Raw genomic sequence first — 13646 nt, 5'->3', positions numbered from 1 at the left:
CTGAATAAATACTTACATCATGTAAATAACTCGGGATGTTTCTGTTGCATGTTTGCTTCTGTTTCCCATGTCGCTTCTTCGATGCCATGACAACTCCACTGAACTTTCACAAGTGGAATAATCTTCGTTCTGAGCTTCTTTTCATTCCGATCAAGAATCTGTATCTGTTGTTCAACATAGCTCAATGTCTGATCAAGCTCAGCTTCGTCAGGCTGAATAACATGAGAAATATCTGGCATGTATCTACGCAACATCGATACATGAAAAACGCCATGTATTCCAGATAGAGAAGGAGGAAGAGCAAGTCGATAAGCCCGGTCGCCAATCTTTTCTAAAATCTCGTAAGGACCGATGTATCTAGGAGACAACTTTCCACGTTTGCCGAATCTGACAACGCCTCTGAATGGAGAAATATTTAGAAATACTCGATCTCCTTGCTCGAATACCAACGGTCTACGTCTGACATTGGCGTATTTGGCTTGCCTATCTTGTGCCGTCTTCATTCTCTTCTGAATGACTTTCACCTTCTCAGTCATGTCACGAATCATATCTGGCCCAAGTTCTGGTACCTCTGAGACGTCGTCCCAATATAACGGAGATCTGCACTTCTTGCCGTATAAAGTTTCAAACGGTTCCATCTCAATGCACGTCTGATAGCTATTATTATAAGAAAATTCACAAAGAGGTAGAGAATCTTGCCAACTAGTGCCAAAATCTAGCACTACGGCTCTCAACATATCCTCTAAGGTCTGGATAGTCCGCTCTAACTGTCCGTCTGTCTGAGGATGATAAGCAGTACTCAGGTGTAATGTCGTACCTAAGGCCTGCTGTAAACTGTGCCAGAAGTGTGAAGTGAATCGTGGATCACGATCTGATACGATAGACTTCGGCACACCACGTAATCTGACTACCTCTCGGACATATATCTCCGCCATTTGATCATGTCGATACGTCATTCTGTACGGAATAAAGCAAGCTGATTTGGTCAGCCTGTCAATAATGATCCAAATCGCATCACAGCCTCTAGATGATCGAGGTAACTTCGTCACGAAATCCATGGAAATGTGATCCCATGTAATGCCCCAGAATTGTCGTAGAATTGATCAGACAAGATTAATGAAATATCCCAAGACTTGTAGAATTGATCAGATAAGATTATGGGATGTTGCTCGGAGCAAAATATAAATTTTCAGAACGTGCAAGACCGCACACGCGCCCTTGTTTACACCGCACCCGCGGTGTAAGTCCAGTAGGGTAGGAATTTTGGGCGAAGCAAGACCGCACCCGCGGTCTTGCATACACCGCACCCGCGGTGCCAGACCGCACCCGCGGTATTGGAAGAGCCGCACCCGCGGTCATGAATTGTTCATTTTAGATAGAATTGCCGAGACTGAAGCGCACCCGCGGTGTTGCAGGGACCGCACCCCCGGTGTGACGTGCAAAGCTAAGAACTATGCCACGATTTTGAACATGCATGTAGTATATATATAAGTGGAACTCGTGTCTTTCAGAGGAGAAAGAAGCAGAAATCGAAGGTTGGAGAGAAAACTTGTCTTCGTGAGGTTCTAAATTGATTTGTGAGGAATCCGTGCATCAGAATTCAAATTCGAACACGGTAGCGTACTCCTCGTGACACGAGCTACACAAGGACGTAATTTTTATTACGTTTTGCAGTGTTTTGAAAATATGATGTTGCTAGAATTGCATGGGATTCAGATATGGTGTTTCTACTACCGTAGACAATGTAGAATTGAAGACAGATCAAAGAACAGACTGTTTCTGTAATTGTTATGATTTTCAGAAGATATTGATTTAGATTAAACACTAGATTTGTATTGTTCTTGCTTGAGGAATAGAGAGATGATTATTTTATGTATTCTGGATAGATTATTCAGTATATATGTGAAGTCAGATCGAAGAAATCATACCGTATGCCTATGTTATGAATCTCAGCATATCTTGAGTTGCATTTGATAGATATTGATATGCTGGTATTAGAAGAATGATAATATGGTATTGATTACGAGTTCTGATATGATATTTGTGATGTTGACATCGACGGGTTTATCAAGACTGTATTGTTGTACCGTTGAAACATCAGCTGATTCAAATTGATTAGATTCAGAAATGATTTCGATTATATCGTGATATTGTTGATATGAATCAGATTGTATTTTGTTCAGCATATTGATCAGATTTTGTATTGAGTTGAGTATTGATCAGAACAGATTGTGTTTTGAGTTACACATTGATACAGTGTATTTATATTGTCATGTCAGATCGGATATGGACAGACTGAACTTCGAGACTTCGTCTTCGTCAGACCTGGACGACAAAGGTATAATTCATGTGATATTCGGGAAGAAACAACTCAATTGAGATCACCACTTGAGTTGCCAATAAAATCACATACTTGTTCATTGTTTTATTTTGAGATGATTATGATATATCTTGACATGATTAGATTTGTTTATAGATCTTGTATGCAAATTATGTTAAGATGATTATGCTTTGTTTACAGATCATGTTACATCGCATTAAGATGATTATGCTTGTTTACAGATTTTGTATTCATGCATTAAGATAGGACAGTCTGGAGATCAGGCAGACTTCTAGACGTTCGGCGATATCACAGCTTAGGGGAAGATCACCGCCCCTATTGTAGATGCGGATACAGATCAGGCCGAAGTCTAGGAATAAGACGTACCGTCACCCCGATTGGAGAGTAGGTGATAGATCGTCTTATTCACCCCGGGATCCCTAGAGTTATAGATCGAGTCAAGTCTAGACATGATTTGATTAGGACTTCATGCTTATATGGATGTGGCTCCTAGATCATGGGACCCATCGTTATTGCTTTCAGGTGTGCTAGCATGTTTTTATGATTTAGATTGTTTATATGCATGTTTATCTGATTTGAGTTGCATGCTTAATTTCATAGATTATGAAATATATTGTGTTTATACATGACGGCATGTTTTATGAATTAGTTTGTTTATATACATGCTTACCATGTTTTATACTGGGATTTATTCTCACCGGAGTTATCCGGCTGTTGTCTTGTTTTGTATGTGTGCATGACAACAGGTGGGGCTGGATCAGGGTCGAGATGACGATGAGAGAAGACGAGTTAGCGTGGTGATTCCGGACTTGTAGCAGACTTGGTTTATTACTTGAACTTAGTAATTGAACCTTAGACTTAGGTTGTACAGTATTGTACTTTTCTACTGAACTGTAGTTTTTATACAGAAATGTATATTGTTTAGATTCCATTACCTTCCGCAGTTACATATTAAAAAGAAAAATTTTTAGACCCTGTTTATCAGAACTGATAATTAAATCCCAATAATGAGTAATGAGAAAGATCAGCGTCCGGGTCCCCACAACAGGTGGTATCAGAGCGATAGGTCCTTTAGCGATAGATCCTTTAGATTGAGAGAGTCAGAACTGATAGATCCTTTAGACTGAGTTAGATTGAGATAGAAGAGAATGAGCGGGGTAGATTGAATTTTCTTCCTTGCATGGGATTGCTAGCATGAGATTTATGTCAATGGTGAATTGCATGATGTGTGCTAGCATGATTTACTGTTTTCCCTATTACATGTTGTTTGTATCTGAGTTGATTGCATCATGTACTTACTAAGCCTGGATCAGAACCGAGTCTGAATCAGAGGTATATGATCAGAGGAGGGCTGAGACAGATTATACAGATTGTACATTGATTTGTTTGATATTCAGATATACCGCCTCGGAGATTTCCAGAAATGGGTAGTACTTCGTCTGAACAGTTAGATGCATCAGAAGCTCAGCTAGAAGAAAAGATGAAAGAATTTGAGTTATTACAGCCGCCGATTCTGAGTGGTACCGAGACATCTGAAGATTGTCAGAACTGGTTTGATGATATAGAAATTTTGTTCGATTTACTTGACTGTACAGATGAACAGAGGGTTAAAATGGTGCCTTACCAGTTACGAGAAGCCGCCAGGAGTTGGTGGATTACCAGTACAAGAATGTGGGCACAGAGAGGTACAGTGATGTCGTGGGAAATATTCAGAACTGAATTCTATCGAAGATTTTTCTCAACGTCGTACCGGGAGGACAAAAGAGCAGAATTTGAGAATTTGAGCCAAGGTCAATTGAATATTGATGAATATATTGCCAAATTCTCTACTCTACTGCATTTTGCTCCTCAGATAGCTGGAAATGAGGAAGCTATAGTGAATCAGTTCATCAGAGGATTGAATTCGGAGGTAGTTGCATTCATGAATCTGCAGCGACCTTACCATTTTGCGGATATCTTGAGTAGAGCGAAGAGAGCTGAGGCAAGTCTGATTAGACAATTGACACGCCTGTGTGTGAAGCTGTTAGAGTAGGTGCCCGTCGAGCCAAGTGTTGGCCGAGTGTTCACGATGAAACTCTATGTATAAACGATCTTTATTTTAATAATATTTGAATTTATTATATTGGCGCATCTTTATCTGTATACCCATGCTAGTTGCATAGATAAAGTCCTTGAATATACAAATAGTAGAAAGAATATGAGATGCTCATATGATGAGTATCATGAAACTCATATTTGGAATACTGTATATTCTAAACGGTTCCTAGTCGATTCAGCCGCCACTAAGAAGGATATAGGCCGCTCGAGTTAGAGACTAGTATCTGCGATGTGAGTACCATGTTTCATTGGTAGGGGACATTGTGATGTCCAAACATGCAGATAGGTGCTTTGTAGAGTGCACTGAACAACCCTCCATAAAAGGACTTTCCAAGTGGTTCTCACTTATCGAGTGGAATAGTCCTAGTTTATGGTTGTACACCATTAGTCCTTATGACCCGGGACAACATTGAGACTCTATGTGCTAGAATTACACTTTGGCTTGTTTACCGACTCTTATGGGGTCATCAGGTGGCAAGGTTGGGTGTTCTGTCGAAACATATAGGAGTCGATGCATTGTAGTCGGGGATTCACCGCTTACCTTCGGGTATGGATATCCTATGTGTTCTCATGTGTATGTAGATTGAAATCTCTGATCAGAGTGTGGTGGTAATTATGAAAGGGGTTTCATAGATTACACCATCGATGCAACTACAACATGACACATAGTATCGATTCATTGACAACTCTCGATAAACCAATGGTTGTCGAATCGGTCGGGATATATGAGTTGAAGGGACCGTTTTGTACGCTAACCATAATTGAATGGTTCTTGCAGGCACTATCATTTGATACCTAGGGAATCATGTAAGCGATGTTGCTAGGCGTTTAACATGATTCGTTGGGTGCTATCAGACTTGAGTTCTGACGTTCTTGTTATCAAGGAGTTGATAAGTAAGAATAGAGCAATTGGGGTATGCTCATATAAGGACATGTTTAGTCCGAATCACATGGAGATGTGAACCCACGGCTAGTTGTATCAATGAACCATTGAGGGCCACACAAGTGCTGGCTTTCTAGATCCCGTTGAGAAGTAAAATTAGTTCAATATGTTGAACGACTTATAAATGAGTTTATAAGTGTAAAAAAAAAAATAGAAGTATGACTTCTATGAGAGAAATGTAAATTTTAATTTATGGAAGTGTTCCTAAATTAAAATTTGGCCAAGTGAATAATGTATTTGAAAATTGTGATTTTCATAAACATTATTATGGACTAAATTAAATTAATTCAAGTGTTGAATTAATTAAACACTAGTGGACCTAGTAGAGTCCAAATAATTAAATTAATTCAAGTGTTGAATTGATTAAATTATATTGAGTCTTGTAGAGCTCAATTTAAATTAATTATTTAACTAGTGGGACTTGGGTAAATTCAAGTAATGTTTAATTAGTCTCAAATATGTTTGAGATAATTAAATTTAGTCCATGGTTTTTATTTTGATAATAAACCATATAATATGCATGCATGGGAGGTGAAGGGTTGGAGACAACTTTTGCAACTATCAAGGCTTGGCATGCTACTTTTGTCTCTACTTTTTGCAAGTCCAAGACAAGTCTCCCTTCCCCCCATTCTAGCACACAATGGCCGAAATTCTCATAACAATTCTCTCAAGTTTTCTCTCAATTTTTCTCTTCAAGTGTTGAGGAAGAAAAATACTTCTCCTTGAAAAATCCTTTTATTTTTCTAGTGCAAAATAAAAGGGGTTCTAGTTTGCTAGTGGTGGGCCTAATTTTGAAGGAAAGATTCAAGAACAAGGTGAAGCTTGTAGATTGTCTTGCCATCAAGAGCTTAGTTGTATATCAACTAAGTTGGAGCCATCATCAACCTCAAGAGGTTGATAGGTAACTATTTCTAAACACACTATGAATGTCATTTTTGTGTTTTATTGTATTTCCTACACAAATCTTGAGGTGGCCGAAATTTATATGCTAAAATCGAAAATTTTTGTGCTTCCGTTGCGTTTCCGGCCACCGTAACCGGTCCGCTTTCAAGTGGTATCCGAGCTATGGTTACGTTTTTGTGTAGCAAATACAAGATATTATGTTGAGATCGATTTCTAACCGCATGAGTGTATTTTTGCAACAAAATACCAAGGCCTTTTTGGGGACATTTCGGGCAGCATGTTGCTGCCCATGTCGGGCAACTCGGGCTGCCCGAGGGGCTGCCCGTTTCGGGCAGCAAGGGCAGCCCGAGGGGCTGCCCGAACGCCCCTCTTTTAAAAAAAAAAAAAAAAATTTTTTGTTGCCGGAATCCGGCGACGGAGCTCCGGCGACGGCGATGACGACTAGGGTTTTCCAAAAGTGTTTTGGATTATCAAAGTGTCATTGGCCTTGAGTTGTTGGGCCATTAGATGGCTAACATGTTTGTGATTTTAAATGGGCCAAAACGGTTTTTGGTGAAAAATAATTTTTAGGGCCCTTAAGTTTAAAATTACAAAAGTTGCAAATATTTTCTCATGAAATAAATATTTTAAGTTGGACTTTAAATATTTATAGTAAATGGTGATTTACAAGAAATTCGGTTATAAATAAATTAATTTGAAAGTAGACAAAGGTGTTTGTATACTTTGTTAACTTAGTTTATAATCGTGGCGGTTAGTGATTAGATCAAGATATATAATATTGGATCAATTAATTATTGTGATAATTAATTGATGGTGTATGATATGTGATATTATGCATGAAGGATGATCAAAAGCCCAAGCCCAATTTGCTAGGTGTATGCTAGGATATTTTGTGTTGAATGATTGTAATAATTATCAATTCATAAAGAGGGCTTGGTTTATGGCCCGTTCCCACCCCATGAGATGTATCCCTATTTGCCATGGATATTTATTTGTAAATATTAGTATAGTGGATGATCAAGATTGGAAGATGGTGGCCATGATGATTATGAAGATCGAAGACATGTAAATATTGGAAGCTTATGTAATAGTTGCATTTGCATCCCGTGCATTTCCCTAGGATTGGAACTAGGCCCGTGTTTAGCTCACACGGTCCGTTAGTATTGGGGCGATTGATCATCCTTGTTTGTTTACTGTTTATAATATATGCATGATATGTTATAAATAATGAGTATGTGCGTTATTATTATGATAATAACAAAGTTGCATGAATCCGGCAAACATACGATCAAACATGGCGAGCTTTTAAATAAAATTAATGATGAGACCTTTTCAAAATTAAAAACCCTCATTTTGAATAAGATTCAAATTAATATCAAGCCCGAAAAGAGGAATTATAAATTTGTTTATAATTTCCTTGTCTTCCATCGACAATGGGTGCATGATGAACGCTACCCGTACTCGGGGCTCGGCTCATATTATTGGGGGAGCTTTGGGTGCCGGAAAGCTGTGACATCCATTGACATGGTGATGTGAACTACGTGGAACTCCCATGATTTCGGCTCATATTATTGGGAGAACTCATGGCGACCGTCCATTAAGGTTCAACATCGATGGGTAAGGCTTGACACGTGAAGATGAACGACGTCATATTATTGGGTCCTAATCAAACGTGAGACAAAAGTTTACGTAGAGGGTTGCATTGTGATGCAATTGGAAACTACCTTTTAGGAATTGTGATTGGCTGATATTATTCGGGATCATAATTCGCTAATTGGACCTTACGTACCTACTGAGGAAAGGAGTTTCCCGTTTTCACTAGAGGGTAGTGAAAGATGTCAAAACAGTGGGAGCAAATATTTATGAAGTAAAAGTCCATACTTTATATCTTACTAAATATTTTAAAATAGTCATTAACATTTATCTGTTTACTTTTCAGTACTATTTGACAATGTCTTCAATTCGCAATCCGCTTTCTGCCATACTCGAAAAACATGTGTTAACCGGACCTAACTACCTCACTTGGCTAAGAAATCTGAAAATTGTCTTGAACTCGGAAAAGATTGCATATACACTAAATGAGTCGCCCCCTGATAAGGCTCCGACTGACTGCACTCCTGAGGAATTGCAGACCTACAAGGATTAGTGTGACCATGACTTGAAGGCCAAGTGTTATATGCAGGCTTCTATGAATGATGAGCTGCAGAGGCGTTTTGAGGGTGCAAAGAGTGCTGCTGACATTCATTTGCACCTCAAGGAGCTCTTTGGTGAGCAGACTCGGCCTCTTAGGCATGCTACCGTCAAGGAGCTAATCACTTTGCGCATGCGAGATGGGGCCTCGGTCCATGAGCATGGCCTAAAGTTGATTGGACTCGTGGACAAGCTTGTTGGCATGGATTTGATGTTGCCTTCGGAGTTGACCACCGACGTGTTGCTGTTATCGCTGCCTAGCTCGTTTGATCCTTTTGTGGTGAATTTCAATATGAACAAGATGGAACCGACCCTTGAGGAGTTGGTGAACATACTTGTGACTTTTGAGTCCACCATCAAGAAAGAGAAGTCGGTTCTTTATGTGGGTTCTTCATCTGGTACGAAGACCGATCCACGTGGGAAGAGGAAGAAGCGTTCTTTCCAACGTCCCAAGAAGAACGTGCCCTTGAAGAGGCAAGCTCCGAGCCCCGTTGTGGTAGCTACACCAGATAAAGCTAACAAGACTGTTGATGTTTGTCATCACTGCAAGAAGCCTGGACATTGGAGGCGTAATTGCAAGGAATATCTTGCCCAGAAGGGTTCTGGAAAGGGTATGTTCTATATTGAAGTAAACATTTCAATTAACTCTACTTCTTGGGTATTGGATACCGGCTGTGGCTCACATCTCTGTAATGATTTGCAGGTGATGGGAAGAAGTAGGAGGCTCCGGGAAGGTGAGACCTTTTTAAGGATGGGCAATGGAGCAAGAGTTGCTGCCAAGGCTGTTGGAGATGTTTACTTGCATTTGAACAATGATTTTAAGTTTGTTTTGAGAGATGTTTTGTTTGTACCAGATTTGGTGAAAAACATTATTTCCATTTCTATGTTGGACAAAGATGGATTTTCTTGTTTATTTAGCAAAGGTGTTTGCAACATTTACAAGAACGAATGTTTAATTGGTACCGGAGAACTTGAAAACGATCTCTACACCTTAAAATTGAAAGATATCCCACTTAACAATGTCCAAGCTGAAACAACAGCAAACAAGCGCAAACAAGATACTCTAAATTTGGCACAATTATGGCATGCTCGATTAGGACATATTTCCCTTAGAAGGATGAACAAGCTAGTGGGAGTGGGCATGTTTGATATGTCCGATATTAATGCTCTCACGACTTGTGAATCCTGTCTGAAAGGAAAGATGACCAAGATTCCCTTTAAGGGCCATGTGGAGCGAGCCAAAGGGTTATTGGATTTGATCCATACCGACGTGTGCGGTCCGCTTAGCATCAATACTAAGCATGGACATGCCTACTTCATCACCTTTACCGATGACTTTTCGAGGTATGGGTATGTGTATTTGATGAAATACAAGTCTGAAGCCTTTGAAAGGTTCAAAGAATTCAGAAGTGAAGTAGAGAAGCAATTGGGACAAAGCATCAAGGCACTTCGATCGGATCGAGGTGGTGAGTACTTGAGTGCCGAGTTTCAAGAGTATCTTAGGGAGAATGGGATTCTCTCACAGTGGACTCGCCTGCTACACCACAGTTGAATGGTGTTTCGGAGCGCCGTAACCGGACTTTGATGGACATGGTTCGGTCTATGATGGGGTTCACGGAGTTGCCGCCATCATTTTGGGGATATGCGCTTGAGACAGCGGCACTGTTGTTGAACAATGTCCATTCAAAAGCAGTTGACAAGACTCCATATGAGATATGGATGGGAAAGCCACCCAAATATTCTTATCTTAGAATATGGGGGTGCCCTGCTTATGTGAAGCATGTAGTGGGAGATAAATTGGATAGTCGATCCATTTTATGTTACTTTGTGGGATATCCAAAGAATTCGGTTGGATACTACTTCTATCATCCCCAAGAAACAAAAGTGTTTGTTTCTAGGAATGCAACCTTTTTGGAAAAGGAATTTCTATTGGATAGAAAAGGGGAGATGATAGAACTCGAAGAAGTTCGAGAGACACCCACAATTATAGAACCCACACCCGAAGAGCCAAGAGAGGAGATACAAGCTCCTAGAAGATCCGAGAGAGTCTCGAGACCACCTATGAGGTATGGTCTGCTTCTTGAAGAGGACCATGATGAGCCTAACCTAGGATGTGATCCAAGGACCTTCAAGGAAGTATTATCTGATGCCGATTCATCCAAGTGGCTTGAAGCAATGGAATCTGAGATGAATTCCATGCATTCGAACCAAGTGTGGAATCTCGTGGATCCACCTGAGGGAATTGTTCCCATAGGGTGCAAATGGATTTACAAGAGGAAACTTGGGGCGGATGGGAAGGTATTGACCTTCAAGGCGCGATTGGTGGCAAAAGAATATACTCAAAGACAAGGAGTTGACTTTGAGGAAACCTTTTCTCCAGTTGCAATGTTCAAGTCCATAAGGATTTTGCTAGCCATAGCCGCATGGTATGACTATGAGTTATGGCAGATGGATGTTAAGACAGCCTTTCTTAATGGGGATATTTAGGAAGAGATTTACATGTCTCAACCCGAAGGGTTTACATCTATCGGAAGTGAGCATATGGTATGCAAACTTCAAAGATCTATTTATAGGTCTAAAGCAAGCATCTAGGAGTTGGAACCTTAGATTCGATAGTACAATCAAAGAGTTTGATTTTACTAAGAATCCTGAGGAACCCTGTGTGTATAAGAAGGTCAGTGGGAGTGCTGTGACATTCTTGGTGTTGTATGTTGATGACATTCTACTCATTGGGAATGATGTAGGAATGTTGCAATCAACTAAGATATGGTTAGCAAGCAAGTTCTCAATGCAAGACTTGGGTGAAGCATCTTTTGTATTGGGAATACAGATCTATAGAGATAGATCAAAAAGATTGCTTGGTCTCACTCAGTCCACATACATTGATACCATCCAGAAGCGGTTCTGGATGGATGAGTCCAAGAGAGGACATCTACCAATGTGTCATGGCGTGTCCCTATCCAAGTCCATGTCTCCCAAGATTGATGAAGACATAATGGCGATGACACGCATTCCATATGCATCTGCAATTGGTAGCATCATGTATGGGATGATATCTACACGTCCTGACGTGGCCTTCGCACTAAGTGTAGTGAGTAGATATCAATCGAACCCTGGTCTTCCACATTGGAAAGCTGTGAAAGACATACTCAAGTCGAACCTCTGTATTCATATTCATGCTCAATGGTGCTGCTGTCTCTTGGAAGAGTTCCAAGCAAGACAGTACAGCGGATTCCACCACTGAGGCAGAATACATTGCTGCATCAGCTGCAGCAAAGGAGGCAGTTTGGATAAGGAATTTCGTCGAAGAGTTGGGCGTCATTCCTAATGGAGTTGCTCCTGTCCCTGTGTTTTGTGACAACACGGGAGCGATTGCTCAAGCAAAGGAGCCGAGGTCTCATCAGAAGTCCAAACACGTATTGAGAAAGTACCACATCCTCAAAGAGATCGTGGAAAGAGGAGATGTCATGATTGACAAAGTCGACTCCGCAGATAATGTTGCTGATCCACTAACTAAGCCTTTACCAGGACCATCATTCGAGAAGCATCGCGAATCAATGGGTCTGAAGTATATGGGTAGTTGGCTTTAGTGCAAGTGGGAGATTGTTAGAGTAGGTGCCCGTCGAGCCAAGTGTTGGCCGAGTGTTCACGATGAAACTCTATGTATAAACGATCTTTATTTTAATAATATTTGAATTTATTATATTGGCGCATCTTTATCTGCATACCCATGCTAGTTGCATAGATAAAGTCCTTGAATATACAAATAGTAGAAAGAATATGAGATGCTCATATGATGAGTATCATGAAACTCATATTTGGAATACTGTATATTCTAAACGGTTCCTAGTCGATTCAGCCGCCACTAAGAAGGATATAGGCCGCTCGAGTTAGAGACTAGTATCTGCGATGTGAGTACCATGTTTCATTGGTAGGGGACATTGTGATGTCCGAACATGCAGATAGGTGCTCCTTGTAGAGTGCACTGAACAACCCTCCATAAAAGGACTTTCCAAGTGGTTCTCACTTATCGAGTGGAATAGCCCTAGTTTATGGTTGTACACCATTAGTCCTTATGACCCGGGACAACATTGAGACTCTATGTGCTAGAATTACACTTTGTCTTGTTTACCGACTCTCATGGGGTCATCAGGTGGCAAGGTTGGGTGTTCTGTCGAAACATATAGGAGTCGATGCATTGTAGTCGGGGATTCACCGCTTACCTTCGGGTATGGATATCCTATGTGTTCTCATGTGTATGTAGATTGAAATCTCTGATCAGAGTATGGTGGTAATTATGAAAGGGGTTTAATAGATTACACCATCGATGCAACTACAACATGACACATAGTATCGATTCATTGACAACTCTCGATAAAACAATGGTTGTCGAATCGGTCGGGATATATGAGTTGAAGGGACCGTACTGTACGCTAACCATAATTGAATGGTTCTTGCAGGCACTATCATTTGATACCTAGGGAATCATGTAAGCGATGTTGCTAGGCGTTTAACATGATTCGTTGGGTGCTATCAGACTTGAGTTCTGACGTGCTTGTTATCAAGGAGTTGATAAGTAAGAATGGAGCAATTGGGTTATGCTCATATAAGGACATGTTTAGTCCGAATCACATGGAGATGTGAACCCACGGCTAGTTGTATCAATGAACCATTGAGGGCCACACAAGTGCTGGCTTTCTAGATCCCGTTGAGAAGTAAAATTAGTTCAATATGTTGAACGACTTATAAATGAGTTTATAAGTGTATAAAAAAAATAGAAGTATGACTTCTATGAGAGAAATGTAAATTTTAATTTATGGAAGTGTTCCTAAATTAAAATTTGACCAAGTGAATAATGTATTTGAAAATTGTGATTTTCATAAACATTATTATGGACGAAATTAAATTAATTCAAGTGTTGAATTAATTAAACACTAGTGGACCTAGTAGAGTCCAAATAATTAAATTAATTCAAGTGTTGAATTGATTAAATTATATTTAGTCTTGTAGAGCTCAATTTAAATTAATTATTTAACTAGTGGGACTTGGGTAAATTCAAGTAATGTTTAATTAGTCTCAAATATGTTTGAGATAATTAAATTTAGTCCATGGTTTTTATTTTGATAATAAACCATATAATATGCATGCATGGGAGGTGAAGGGTTGGAGACA

This window comes from Primulina eburnea, chromosome 5, assembly GCF_022965805.1.
Source record: "Primulina eburnea isolate SZY01 chromosome 5, ASM2296580v1, whole genome shotgun sequence".
Classification (NCBI taxonomy): Eukaryota; Viridiplantae; Streptophyta; class Magnoliopsida; order Lamiales; family Gesneriaceae; genus Primulina; species Primulina eburnea.
Note: the sequence above shows the minus strand (reverse complement) of the source record.